General features: G+C 37.8%; 1 long non-coding RNA gene across 1 annotated transcript in view; it reads left to right on the top strand.

Moving 5' to 3' along the window:
• Nucleotides 1-9,384, top strand: part of LOC115857310 (uncharacterized) — a 35,988-nt gene extending 26,604 nt beyond the window's left edge. Inside the window, exons 3-4 of the long non-coding RNA XR_009563858.1 lie at nt 8,601-8,689; nt 9,179-9,384. This is a non-coding gene — a long non-coding RNA (uncharacterized lncRNA). The remainder of the gene's footprint in view (nt 1-8,600; nt 8,690-9,178) is intronic.
• The last annotated feature ends 6,171 nt before the right edge of the window (nt 9,385-15,555 follow it).

Below are 15,555 nucleotides of genomic sequence, written 5' to 3'. Positions count from 1 at the left end.
TTATTATTAAAATAGTTTTGACTTCTTGGATACACTGAAATCGAACAGGAGTTGAGGACCACACTTCAAGTGTGTTATGCCTTGATTACAAATGATGACAGAACCTCAGGGGCTTACACTGCAAAGGCTCTTTTTTTAAAAAAATAAATTTATTTTATTTATTTATTTATTTTTGGCTGCGTTGGGTCTTTGTTGCTGTGCACGGGCTTTCTCTAGTTGAGGCGAGCAGGGGCTACTCGTCGTAGCGGTGCGCAGGCTTCTCATTGCAGTGGCTTCTCTTGTTGTGGAGCACGGGCCCTAGGCACGTGGGCTCAGTAGTTGTGGCGCATGGGCTTAGTTGCTCCATGGCATGTGGGATCTTCCTGGACCAGGGATCAAACCTGTGCCCCCTGCATTGGCAGGTGGATTCTTAACCACTGTGCCACTAGGGAATTCCCAGGCTCATTATTTCTTGCTCATACTACATGTCCATATGGAATGGTTAAAGGTTTGCTCTGTGTCATCTTCACTTCAAGACCCAGGAATTGGAGCAGACTGTTTCTGGAATATTGATGACTGTCCTGGTAGAGAGAAGACACAAGAGGAGCTATGAGCTAGCTTTTAAGACTTCTGCACAGACATGGCTACAGGCAGTGATAACATGTCACTTCCATCCACATTGCACTGGCCAAACCAAGCCATATGGTCATACTTGAGCTCATCAGTGTAGAGATGTATATTCTTCCTTCAGGGAGGGAAAATGGAAACATGGCAAATAATTTTGCAATCTATCACATTAGTCATAAGAGATTAGAAAATATTGCATAATATACTTCTTCCCTGGAGATTCACAGTAAACGAAGGCATTTTAAGAAAGACATGGAGAAATCCTGCAGTAAAGAAACTCTGCCTTTGGTTTAATTGAGAGGAGGGGTGCTGAGGGGATAGTTTAGAATTATGCCCTGGATGCTCATTTCCCCTTTACTCTTTTACTCTTTGCTGTTCCTGAGCTGAGAAAATGCCAACCTTGACTAGTTCTCTCCCCCAGGCTCAGCAACAGGTGCAAGAACACTGGGGTCATTACTCAGTGACTGACCAGTAGGGCTAAGTGACTGACCAACCGAGGCTCACTCCAAGACTTCCCTAATTCTTACCCACTGCTGTGCTGGTCAGCAAGAACCCTGGATGGGACTACTTGTATCCCAAATACTGTTATTAAAACAACTAATGAGATTTGCCACCATCATAGTTTGGGGGACTTCACAGGTGGGAGTGAATCTGAGAAGTTGAATAGCAAACCTGTGTCAGAGAGGGGATGAGCCACCAGCTTCTGGAAGGGCTTCATCTGTGACACCCTAGTCCTGTGACCTGCTAGGGGTCACCACCTGTTGGGACCTAGAAGCCATCATAATTGTCTTTGGTTGTCTGATACCCTCTTACAGGGCCCCAATATTTAGATAACCTAGTTTTTAGTTCATACTCCTTTGATCATGATAAATCTTGATTATTGCCTATAGCTCAATCAAGTCCTAACTTCTCTCCAAATCTAAATTAAACCCTTCCCCATACTGGTTGCCCTTTCTCATAGCACTTTGCACAGCACTTATAACACTTTGAATGATCTCTCTATTTGTGTGACTGTTTCCAGTACATGTCTCTACCTAAACTACAAGCTCCATGATGACAGAAGTCATGTCTCTGGCTCGTCACCGTGCCTAGCTCTGTGCCTGGCGTGTGGCAGGTTATTGATAAATATTCCCTGAATCGATAGATGAGTAAATGAACGGACAGCTACCCCTGAAGTAAGATTTCTCTTTTTGTAGACATCTATGGCATTTCTTGTTTGCACCATTGACGTGGTACTTATTATTGGAAGTCCAGTATCACCCTAACGAGTGCCAATATTGCCCTAATAACTGAACAGTAAATTGGTAGATAGTAAAACTCTGATACTTGTAGATGGTGGGGAGTATTTGCTAGAATAACCCAGTAAATAACAGTAGTTTGTTTTTCTTTTCCCTCCAAAATAGTGGAAGCCTTTTGAGATCTTGAGAACAGTTTAGAACATATATATATGTGTATATATATACATATATATTAGAATTTATATATATATATATATATATATATATATATATATATAACGAAAACCCATTATTGGCCCGATATTTGATGTCGCAACGTGGAGAAAGTGGCCACTGCAGCAGGAAATGTTGCAGAGTATGGTTGGACAAATATGAGCCTCCTTTATTTCCACCATTACATGGATCTATGTGGTATCAAATCAGTGGTAATAATAGCTGCAGCTTAGAAATATGGATGCTGAAGCCTGTGAGCAATGGCCGAGAGAGAAACAGAGAATTTCTCTCAACGAGCTGGTGAAATGCTGTGCAATGTAGCCATCCTTCCAGTGTAGTCTGACATATGAGTAAACATGGGAATTAAAGGAAGGTCCTTGAAAAATGTTGAACAAGGAACACAAACAATTGGATCAGGACAGGGACGTTTTTTTCCCTAAGGAAATAGTTCCCTAATAAGGAGAATTGTAGTTAAAGCCAGAATTGCACCATAGTTAAATATTTCTGTTTTGGTCATTTAGTTGTATATAAATAAGCTCAAGAAAACTATGTAGGAAACTGTGTGTAATCATCATTTCATTGATGAGTTTACTTTTACTCAGCTACTGTCTTCACTGTTCTTCAGAATGTAAATATTGAAAAAGAGCCATGCCAGGATGTTTAAAGGAACGGATAGGAATTAGAGTGACTGCCTATCATTTATATTCAAGATTCTGAATGGGCAGAATGGATAAGCTGCACTTCTTTACAGCATTGCACCTATTCATGTTTGGATGTGCGAAGTATTACATGATTCTGAATTAATTTTTTAACATTTATAGATTATATCAATAATTCTTTAAGTTCCTTGAAAACTAAGGATTTGTTCCATTCTTCTTTTCTTTTCTACATGGCACCAGTAGAGTTGCTTGGGCTTAATAGGCGCTAGGTAGATATTTGATACTTGTTGACCATCTCTTTGGCCCTTTCAACTGTTCAAGCCTTTAAAGTGGGCCTTGAGTTATAGCTGCATTATGAAACGCACTGTGTGGATAGCAAGATGGCTTCACAAATGCCATTTTCATTCCTGCCTTGAACTTTGCTCAGGCTATTCTCTGTCCTCTCTTCTTGCTCCTCTCTCTTCAAAGTCTGGTTCAGGTTTTACCTTCTCCGTGCAGCCTTTTCCCACCAATGCAGCCCATGGTGATCTCTGATGCTGCTAAATACCTCGCCTGGGTGGTTATTTTATCATAAAAAGCTAATGACCTTTAGCGCAAAATGATCAACTTAAATTGTGAATGGACTCCTGGTTTGACTTGTTTTCCTAAGAATATAATTAGCTTCATGAAAGCTAGGACTAAGTCTCATCTATTTCTGGGCAGAGCTGGACCCGCTGCTCAACTGACATCATCAGGAATCAGGTGGCTCTGCCTCTCTGTGTTGGCTTTATTCTCAGGCAGGTTATTTCTACTGGTGACAAGATGACAGATCCAGCCCAGCAACCCTAGTGGAGAGAAAGCAGCTCTTTTCTGAGACTTCCAGCAGAACATCTGGAGCTCATTCTCACTGGTTCAACAAGAGTCATGTGTTCACCTTTGAACCAATCACTGTGACCCAGAGGTTGCAGTGTTCTGATAGGCTGGAAGTTGTGCCCACCTCTATGTGTTCTGGTTTGCATGAGATGGCCCCCAGATTTATACCTGTTGGCTTTCCTAAGCGGTTTAGTATTTATCCTTGTTTCTTTATTTTTAATAAAATATTATTAACAGTGACAAAAAAATGGATTTGGTAGATCTCCACTTTGCACTTCTACTTTTTACCATGGACTCCTCTAGTTGTGTGAGAGAAGCATATATAGTGAACAGACTTTTGACTTTAGCCCATGGCTAAATTTAAAAGGCACCCAGTCATGATGATTCTCTAGTCCTGAGCCTTTTCTAACATAAAATAACTAACACCCCCTCAAGGACTGCAAGCAGGATGCTTGGAGAGGAGCTGCCAGGGCTTGCTAACTTTTTTGGTCTTGGGTGGTAGTGGGGTAAGTATTCCATGCTGCTGTCCCTGCTGGTCAGGTGGTTTATAGGTACCAGACAGAAGTGCTGTGGCTTGTGCCAGGCCTCCAGCTGGCGGGATCAGTGAAATTATAAGTGAGGTTTAAGTGAAGTAATGTGGAGGAAGCGTGTGTATAGCACAGAGAGTAATCTGCATGATCTTGCTACTGTGGTTTTTTCAGTTATTGTGTGGTGGAATCTGCAACTATTTATTTCATTGTCAGGTAATACTTTTCTGTTTTACGATGATATTTACATTCTTTTAACAACAATGAACTTAAAGGGAATGTTTAACGAAAAGTTAGAAAATGAATTTCCATTTCTCAAGAAAGTTGATGATGAAGGTTAACTTGTACCAGATATTTGTTGACATTTATCATTCACAATGGGGGCCATAATATTTCCCTGACTACATGATGACCAGAGGTACAAATCTGCTGGAGTATCAGAATCTACTTCAAATGTTGGTAGTTGTTTTAATAATAATGTGGCTAATAATGATGAATTGATGTGTGCTGTGGCCATAGGTGCTTTTGCATATACTCTGTGAAGCATGGCTCTTCATTTAGATCAAGTGACTTCTCTTCTAAACGAAACTTGCTCATCTTTTTTTCCAGGTTTTCCCGTGCAATAGAAAAAGTAATACGATAGCTGTTAATGGGTTGACTCCAATAAAAGGACTTTGCAAAGAGTTAAGTGGTGCTAACTTTATATCCATGTCCTGAGATGCTTCAAATAGAAAATTAGTTAATTTCTGTAATGGTTTGAATTTTTTACCCAAATTATTGGAAACTAAATAAATTTGGAAATTTATTTTAATGAAGGTGAATCATATGATATTATGGTGACTCTTGTTGTAAATTAAGTTCAAAAGTTCAACATTAAAAATAAAATGATTTGTCTTAACATAGTAAGACAAATACAATTTTTGGTGCCACACAATGTCAAGGCAAAACAATATTTTTACTAACTTATGAAACCATGGAGCAAATTTTTTACTCAGAATTGTTTGATTGTATACATGATTCAAAATCGCATCCAAATAAGCTGTGATATTCTACTAATGAAAATAGAGCTTTACTTGTGAAATTTTATACAATTCTTTTGTACATACACTGTTTGAGTAACTGAACAACCCAATTTTTTATAATTAAGTTAGTGTTAGATTTAAAAAACCCTCAGAATATCAGGACATACCTTTTTTCTTAGCTGCCCACTAATAATCAGTATCTACAGACAAGTGTCAACTGAAGTGTTCAACAATTTCAAACTGATTAACCATATAATGCAATTTGGAAAAATAGGACAGGCAATTTTATGAAAACATTAAAAATGATAAAACCGTTAATTATTTAGAAAATAACTTTAACATTTTACTAGAGACAGATATGGTTAAGAAACTGAAGTATTCAATGTGTAAAGAAGAATTATGCTGTCTGTTACTTTGAATGTTCAGAAAATCAACATAAAGAAAATTTCTCCCATTTTACTCTAATGGTCACAAATTTTTTTTTTAGAAAATATTTCTATATCTGTGACTCTAGGGGGAGGGATAAACTGGGAGATTGGGATTGACATATACACACCACCATATATAAAATAGATAACTAATAAGGGCCTATTGTGTAGCACAGGGAACTCTACTCAATAGTCTGTAATGACCTATATGGGAAAAGAATCTGAAAAAGAGTGGCTATATGTGTGTGTATAAACTGATTCACTCTGTTGTACACCAGAAACTAACACAACATGGTAAATCAACTATACTTCAATAAAAATTTAAAAAATAAAGTATTTACTTTTGAAAACAGTTTTTGAATAGGACAATTTTATAGATCCACCAATTGAAGAAAAGCAATTTGTTGGTCAGTAAATAAATATTTCAAAAATTATGTAATTGTCATCTTAAAAAATTTAGTCTCCAGAATGCCCCAGTTTGTGACACTGCAGAAATACAAAGGATCATGAGAAATTACTACAAGCAACTCTATGCCAATAAAATGGACAACCTGGAAGAAACAGACAAATTCTTAGAAAAGCACAACCTTCCGAGACTGAACCAGGAAGAAATAGAAAATATAAACAGACCAATCACAAGCACTGAAATTGAGACTGTGATTAAAAATCTTCCAACAAACACAAGTCCAGGACCAGATGGCTTCACAGGCAAATTCTGTCAAACATTTAGAGAAGAGCTAATACCTATCCTTCTCAAACTCTTCCAAAATATAGCAGAGGGAGGAACACTCACAAACTCAATTCTACGAGGCCACCATCACCCTGATACCAATACCAGACAAAGATGTCACAAAGAAAGAAAACTACAGGCCAATAGCACTGATGAACATAGATGCAAAAATCCTCCACAAATTACTAGCAAACGGAATCCAACAACACATTAAAAGGATCATACAACATGATCATGTGGGGTTTACCCCAGGAATGCAAGGATTCTTCAATATACACAAATCAATCATTATGATACACCATATTAACAAATTGAAGGAGAAAAACCATATGATCATCTCAATAGATGCAGAAAAAGCTTTTGATAAAATTCAACACCCGTTTATGATAAAAACCCTCCAGAAAGTAGGCATAGAGGGAATTTACCTCAACCTAATAAAGGCCATATATGACAAACCCACAGCCAATATTGTTCTCAATGGTGAAAAACTGAAACCATTTCCAGTAAGATCAGGAACAAGACAAGTTTGCCCACTCTCACCACTATTATTCAACATAGTTTTGGAAGTTTTAGCTACAGCAATCAAAGAAGAAAAAGAAATAAAAGCAATCCAAGTTGGAAAAGAAGAAGTAAAGCTGTCACTGTTTGCAGATGACATGATACTATATATAGAGAATCCTAAAGATGCTACCAGAAAACTACTACAGCTAATCAATGAATTTGGTAGCAGGATACAAAATTAATGAAACCTAGGGGCAGGACCAGAATAAAGATGCAGACGTAGAGAGTGGACTTGAGGACATGCAGAGGGGGAAGGGTAAGCTGGGACGAAGTGAGAGAGTAGCATGGACATATATACACTACCAAATGTAAAATAGATAGCTAGTGGGAAGCAGCCACGTAGCACAGGGAGATCAGCTAGGTGCTTTGTGACCACCTAGAGGGGTGGGATAGGGAGGGTGGGAGGGAGACACAAGAGGGAGGGGATATGGGGATACATGTATATGTATAGCTGATTCACTTTGTTATAAAGCAGAAACTAACACACCATTGTAAAGCAGTTATACTCCAATAAAGATACTAAAAAAATACCACTATAAAAAACAAACCAAAAATACCCCAGTTTGAAGGATAAATTATGTGGTTATTCTTGGGATGGGCATGATCAGTCCCACTGGAAATCCACAAGCTGAGAACAAGAGATGAGGGACTCTAAGGGAGATTAAAGATGGCTGCTGGGTAGGCAAAACCAACTGTGAATACCCACGTTCCAGATTAGGACTTAGGTTTTCTGACTACACCTTTGATGCTCCAGAAGCAAGTTTCATTTTCCATTCTCCTCTACTCTTTCAGGTTATAACATACATTCCCCTTGGCCCTTTTTTTGCCAGCTCCTTAGGGCAGCTCCAAAGAGCACAGCTTCCTTTAGTGCCCTGACAGCAGCCAAGAGGTTTCCTCTTTAAACATTTCTAAAAACTGCAACAATCATGTATCAGTTCATTGCAAAACAAATTCATAATGCTTAAATCACTGTTCTTAGCAACGTGAGTAAAAATGGAGCAGCGGCAGCAGCTTTCAAAAAAAGCCTCAGGAAAATGAGAAGACTCTATAAAGTACTTACTGTATTGTTTAAGTAGTATATGTCACCTGCTTCTCCCATTCTCACCCTGTAGGGGTTCCCCACTTGCATAGTAAGTTGTAGCTGCCAAAGCAGAGCAGTCACTCCATTAATTATAAAGTAAGGAAAAAAGTGGATATTGATCTTAAGCAGTTCCATTCTACATATTCAGTATTAATTGAAAGTTATTCCTCTGATGCCACTTAAAAGAAATCTGAGGCACTCTAGAAAATAATGTTTAAAATATTCATTCACGGTTAAGTGAACTCAGAGTTGAGCTTCTATAAGCAAGATATTTAAAAATCTAAACTGGATTTTATGTGAGTGACAGTTGATTTCCGAGGTCCCTTCAGATCTCACGGTTCAACAACTTACCTGCTTATGTGCATGCCTGGGGGTGGACATAGTATATCTCTGCCAGTGCAAGGGTAACGCATTGCCCCTTACCCAGAAACTCTCCTTGTGAAAGCAACTTCTGTTCATTCACTTACTGATTTATTCAGTCACTCTTTCTGAGCACCAGGATCTTGGTGAGACAGCAATTGAGGTATAACATTATGCCAATCTGGGTATAATACACCAATCTAGGTATAGACATATACCAATCTGGATATAATATTTTGGCTAATGCTTATGTTATGCTGACTACATGTAATGTATTGTTCTGAATGCTTTATACATATTAACTTATTTAACCTTTAATACAGCTTATGAGGGAAATACGATTGTCAATACCTCCGCTTTTCAGAAGAGGAAACTGAGCTATGAAGATAACTTGCCCAGGGTCACATATCTGGTAAGTAGTACAGCCAAGATTTTGACCTAGGAATCCTAGTTTTAGAGTCTCTGCTCTTAATGGCTACTCTATACCATAGCTATGCAGGTTATATTTTCTATCTGCAATAATATCCAAGATGTTCTTTGATGACTTTAAAACGGTTTGTTGAGAATTTCCATCCCCACGGTCTGGAACAAGAACTGAACACAGCCAGTGTAAGGATAATTTTATATAATGACTATGATGCAGTGGACTTTTGAGAAATACTTATTTTCCATTCCTTTTTCAAAGAATTGGTGAATACCTTTATGTAGAAATGGCTGTCTGTGTAGGTCAGTCAGTTCTGGATCATGTTTTTTTTTTTTACATCTTTATTGGAGTATAATTGCTTTACAGTGGTGTGTTAGTTTCTGCTTTATAACAAAGTGAATCAGTTATACATATGTTCCTATATCTCTTCCCTCTTGTGTCTCCCTCCCTCCCACCCTCCCTATCCCACCCCTCCAGGCGGTCACAAAGCACCGAGCTGATCTCCCTCTGCTATGCGGCTCATGTTATTTTAATTTTTTTAATGGAATCCATGTAGATTTAGGAGTAAGAAAGACCTAGTTTGCTATCCAAGCTCCACCACTGGTTTGCTTACTAGTAAAATGAGTATATCTATGTCAACTTTGCTGGGTTGTTTTGGGAGTTAAAAGAGACTGGCGTTTCTTGACTCCGGGGACATTCTATAATTTATTTTTTGCTGTAATTCAGTGCCTCACTTAGTGTCTGTTATATCACAGGTATAATAAATGTTGATATAATAAATATATTATATATATTATATAAATATAATATAATATATATTGTAATATAATATAATAAAAATAATATAATAAATATCAATTGAGTGATGAATGAAAGTGCCTGGAACACACTGTATTTCATTGGCTCTCAGAACACTCCTTCACATTTTAACTTCTCCAAATTTGGGATATATCCCACAGTCAATGGAATATTACAGTAGATCTCAGCCAGATGGCTGCTGTGTTGTTGTTGCCCGTAAAGCTATGAACCTGGTTGTTATTCCAGGAGCATTCAAAGAGTGAATATAAGTCCTGGTTGCCATTTGAAAACCTTCCATCGATACCTTTTGGTAAAAGATGCTTCAGCATCAGAATGACAGAATGGGTATCAGTGGTTTGGAAGAATATCCCCACGCACAACAGTACACCACTCTTTCAAGAAATGCTGTATCATCAATGTATTTGATGGCACAGAGGATGATCCTATATGGGAAGGAAAAATGGACATATCTACTCTGAGTCAAAAAAGGATTAGAAGAGTTGAACACTTAATGTAAGCACATTAAGTAATACTTTAGGCAATTTATCATGTCTATATATTCCATTTTGTGGTTGTATAGGAATGATGCAAGTGAGTCCATGTTGAGATGAGTCTAAAAAGAACTTTCAAATAAAATTATAAGTAATAAGGAAGCATAGTGCTGTTTAATTGGCAGTGTTTTTTTCTTTTTTAGTGTTGTATATGTTAAGAGGTACATAACATGGTAGGTTTTACAATAATCCCATGTTAGATTCATGAATATTATAGTACAAGCTTAATAAATTTTAGCTATTATTATTTTAATTTAATCATTATGTAATGGATTTGTATTGAAAACAGATCCTCTAGTATGTATAACCTGTACATGCAGCATATTAACATTTTGCCAGTCAGGAATTTTCTGTTTAACAGTTTACTACTTTCCCACGTGTCCTGTTACCAAGGAAGGGTCTGTGTGGAGTTCAATCCAGAAATAATCAGGCCTTCAGATCATGCTGTGATTGTCTACAGTGGGATCCATGTGATGAATTTGTCTCCCACTTTTCTGAGATCTCAAACATGAGGCCAGTGGTTTCTAACCTAGGGTCTAAGAATATTATAATATGGACATCCAAGTGGTTCAGAAAAACTATTGGACAAAGGAAACCATAAACAAAACAAAAAGACAGCTCTCAGAATGGGAGAAAATATTTGCAAATGAAGCAACCGACAAGGGATTAATCTCTAAGATATACAAACAGCTTAAGCAGCTCAATATCAAAAAACAACCCAATCAAAAAATGGACAGAAAATCTAAATAGACATTTCTCCAAAGAAGACATACAGATAGGCAGAAAGCACATGAAAATATACTCAATATCACTAATTATTAGAGAAATGCAAATCAAAAGTACAATGAGGTATCACCTCACACCAGTCAGAATGGCCATCATCAAAAAATCTACAAACAATAAATGCTGGAGAGGGTGTGGAGAAAAGGGGGCCCTCTTACACTGTTGGTGGGAATGTAAATTGGTACAGCCACTATGGAGAACAGTATGGAGGTTCCTTAAAAAACTAAAAATAGAATTACCATATGACCTAGCCATTGCACTCCTGGGCATATACTCAGAGAAAACCATAATTGGAAAAGATACATGCACCCCAATGTTCGTTGCAGCACTGTTTACAATAGCCAGGACATGGAAGCAATCTAAATGTCCATCAACAGAGGAATGGATAAAGAAGATGTGGTACATATATACAATGGAATATTACTCAGCCATAAAAAAGAATGAAATAATGCCATTTGCAGCAACATGGATGGACCTAGAGATTGTCATACTGAGTGAAGTAAGTAAGACACAGAAAGACAAATATCATAAGATATCACTTATATGTGGAATCTTAAAAAAATGGGTACAAATGAACTTATTTACAAAACAGAAGTAGAGTCACGGATGTAGGAAACAAACTTATGGTTACCACGGGATAAGGCAGGGAAGGGATAAATTGGGAGATTGGGATTGACATATACACGCTACTATATATAAAATAACTAACTAATAAGGACCTACTGTATAGCACAGGGAACTCTACTCAGTGCTCTGTAATGGCCTATGTGGGAAAAGAATCTAAAAAAAAAAAGAGTGGATATATGTATATGTATAAGCGATTCACTTTGCTGTATACCTGAAACATTGTAAATCACAACATTGTAAATCAACTATACTCCAATAAAAATTTAAATAAAAACAAAACAAAAGCTATTGGACATTTACTAACTTGGAGGCAGTGAGGCCGCACTCGAAAGACTTCATTTCACTTTAAATTTTGAACAATATTTTTGCTAAGTATAGAATTCTAGATCGATACTTTTTTCTTTTGCTACTTTAGAGATGTTGCCCCAATGTCTTCTCACTTGCATTGTTTCCAGTGAGAAGTATGCTCTAGTTATTGTCTTTGTTCTTTTGTATGTAATATGTCTCTTTTCCCCTTTGGCTGCTTTTAAGATTTTAAAGTCCTCATCTATTAAGTCTACCATCTGTGTCATTTCTGGGTCTGTCTCTGTCGATTAATTTTCTTCCTCATTGTGGGTTATACATTTCTGCTTCTTTGCATGCCTAGTAATTTTTTAAAATAAATATTTATTTTTTTAGAGCAGCTTAGGTTTACAATAAAATTGGGAGAAAGGAACAGAGATTTCTCATATAACCTTGCCTCCCACAAGTGCATAGCCTCCCCATAATCAACATCACTCAATAGAATGGTGCATTTTTTCACCAAGGATAAACCTACATTGAAAATTATCATCACCCAAAGTCCATAGTTTACCTAAGGGTTCACTCTTGGTGTTCATTCTATAGCTTTGGACAAATATATAATGGCATGTGTCTACCATTATAATATCACACAGAGTATTTTCACTGCTGTGAAAATCCTCCGTGCTCTGCCTGTTCATCTCTCTCCCTTCCCTACCTCCCACCCCCAGCAACCACTGATCTTTTACTGTTTTGCCTTATCCAGAATGTAACATAGTTGGAACCATACAGTGTGTAGCCCTATAAGATTGGCTTTTTTCACTTAATAATATGCATTTAAGATTCCTTAATGGCTTGATAGCTCATTACTTTTTAATGCTTAATAGTATTGCATTGCATTGCCTGGATGTACCACAGTTCATTTATTCATTCACCTATTGAAGGACGTCTTGGTTGCTTCCAAGGCTTGGTGATTATGATTAAAGCTGCCATAAACATCCATGTGCAGGGTTTTGTGTAGACTTAAGTTTTTAACTCCTTTGGGTAAATACCAAGGAGGGTGATTCCTTGATCATACCATGAGAGTATGTTTAGTTGTGTGAAAGACTACCAAACTGTCTTCCAAAGTGGCTGTACCACGCTGCATTCTCACCAGCAGTGAATGAGAGTTCCTGCTGCTCCACATCCTCCCCATCATTTGGTGTTGTCAGTGTTTCAGATTTTGGCCATCCTAATAGGTTTGTAGTGGTATCTCATTGTTGCTTTAATTTACATTTCCTTGATGACATATGATATGGAGCATCGTCTCATATGCTTATTTGACATCTGTGTGTCTTCTTTGATGAGGTGGCTGTTGAAATCTTTGGCCCATTTTATAGTTGTTTTTTTTTTTATTGTTAAGAGTTCTTTGTATATTTTGGATAACAGTCCTTTATCAGATGTGTCTTTTGCAAATATTTTCTCCCACTCTGTGGCTTTTCTTCTAATTTTCTTGGTAATGTCTTTCACAGAGCAGAAGTTTTTAATTTTAATAAAGTCTAGCTATAAATTATTTCTTTCATGGATTGTGTCTTTGATGTATCTCAAAAGGTATCATCATACCCAAGGCCATCTAGGTTGCATTTAGATCTGTAATCCATTCATGCCTGGTAATTTTTGATTGCATGCCAGACATTGTTAATTTTACCTTTTTAGATGCTAATAGTAATATCTGTAGTCCTGTAAACGTTCTTGAGCTTTGTTACGAGATGCAGTTATGTGGAAACAGTTTGATCTTTTCAAAGATTACATGTAAACCTTGTTAGGTAGGACTAGAGGAGACGTTAGGTCTTACTACTGAGGCAGTATCTTTCTAACCACTCTAGCTGATGCTCCATGACGGGCAAGACTGTGGAAACAAACTATTCTTGGCTCTTTCTGAGTCCTGGTAATGATCCCTGTGCTCCTTTAGAGCATTTATCCTCCCAGCTTCAGGTTTCCTCAAAAGTATCAATAATCAGTTGAAGATTTCGTGAAGAGCTTGCATAGATCTTCAGAGCTCTCTTTCTCTGTCTCTATCTCTCTTTGCCTCTGTCTGTCTTTCTGTCTCTCTCTCTTCTTCCTCTCTCTCTCCTCCCTCTCTCTCTCTTTGTGTATGTGAAGTTCTCTACTTTCTGGTACTCTGTCCTGCAAGATCTAGCTTTCTTGGCCTCCCTGGACTGCCAGATTTATCAACTCAAATCAGAGATACTGCCAGGCTTCTCCTATCTTTCCCCTTCCTACACTGCAGCCTGGAAATTCTCTCCAAGGGGTAAGCTGGGGCACTTAAAGGGCTTGTTTATCCTTTTCCATGGATTACTGTTCTGTGCTGCCTGATGTCCAAGAAAACTGTAATTTCATATCTGTTGTCCATTTGTTTTAGTTCAGGGCTTTGGAGTTAGATAAGCCTGGGCTTGATCCCTGGTCATAGTGCTTATTATCAGTATAACAGTGGATTATTTATAATTATCCTCATTGACCATGTTTCCTCACCTGCAAAATGGGAATGATAACACCTCCTTTGGAGAGTTATTGAGGGGATTAATGAGATAATAATGTATGTAAAACACAAAAAATAGCTCATATGAATTAAGCAGTTATGTGTTAGGCTTTTTATAGGTATCAAACAATTTAATCCTATAACAATGTCATGACGTAGATACTATCATTTTACAGAGAAGGAAACAGGGAGTTTGTATAATCAGAGCCAACTTTCAAACCCAGGCCATCTTGCTCCAGAGCCTGTGTTCTCAAACACCACCCTCTACTGCCACTCTAGTCATATAGCAATTACTTAAGAAATGATAACTGTTATTATCATTCAGGGCCTGGAGTATCCAATTTTTATTTGGAATTACAGCATGTTAAGAAACCCTAATTGGTGTAGTGATGAATAAAAATGTATAAAAAGAAATATTACTTACATAAAGCTTGGAAATTGAGATATTTCAAAATAAGAAATCCACTGGGGGATACTTCCTCTCCATTTATGCTGTCCCAATCTTAGTATGGGTCTGGGCTATGATAAGCTCATGTGGTTATTTAAATTAAAATTAATTAAAATTAAATTCAGTTCCTCAATGGAAATAGTTACATCTCAAGAGCTCAGTAGCCCCATGTGTCTACCGGTCATCACATTACAAGGCATTTCCATTATCACAGAAAGTTCTCTCGGACAGCACTAGTCTAGGTTTTTATAGTTTCTCACTCATACTGCCATCTCCTAAGTGATGTCCAGGTTCTTAGTATGCCTTCCTAGTTCATTCAGTAACTATTTATTGGGCATCTCCTATGTGTGAGATATTGGGGGATGCAATGATGAACAGGATCAGACATGGGCCACCTCCCAATTCTTACAGGCTTCCTCCAGCCTCGACAATCTCCTACAGGTCATCTTCTATTGGCTTCCCAAGGCATCTGTTTTAGAATATAAGTCTGAGTGTGTCTCTCTTCTCCTTGGAACATTCTAGAAGAACCTCTTTAACCACAAAATAACCTCATGGCTCCTTAGCATGGAGCAAAGTCCTCTAAGATCTGGCTTCTGACTTCTCCAGCCCTCAGCCTTCACTAGTCGAGGGGTTCATGGATTACCTGCTGCCAGGGGCCCTCCTGGGTGCTGTGACTCCTGGCACCAGCGTTTCAGACTATGCTAAGCTCTGTGGGTGCAAAGCCAAATAAGACCAGTCTCTGCCTTCTAAAGAGTCCACTGAGCCACAAAATATAATATATAATGTGACACACAAGGTAATGGAAGGAACATAAAGCAGGGAAGTTGAGAGATGTTGTTTAGATAGGGGC

This window comes from Globicephala melas, chromosome 5 (genome assembly GCF_963455315.2).
Source record: "Globicephala melas chromosome 5, mGloMel1.2, whole genome shotgun sequence".
Classification (NCBI taxonomy): Eukaryota; Metazoa; Chordata; class Mammalia; order Artiodactyla; family Delphinidae; genus Globicephala; species Globicephala melas.
Note: the sequence above shows the minus strand (reverse complement) of the source record. Positions and strands in the feature narration are given on the sequence as shown.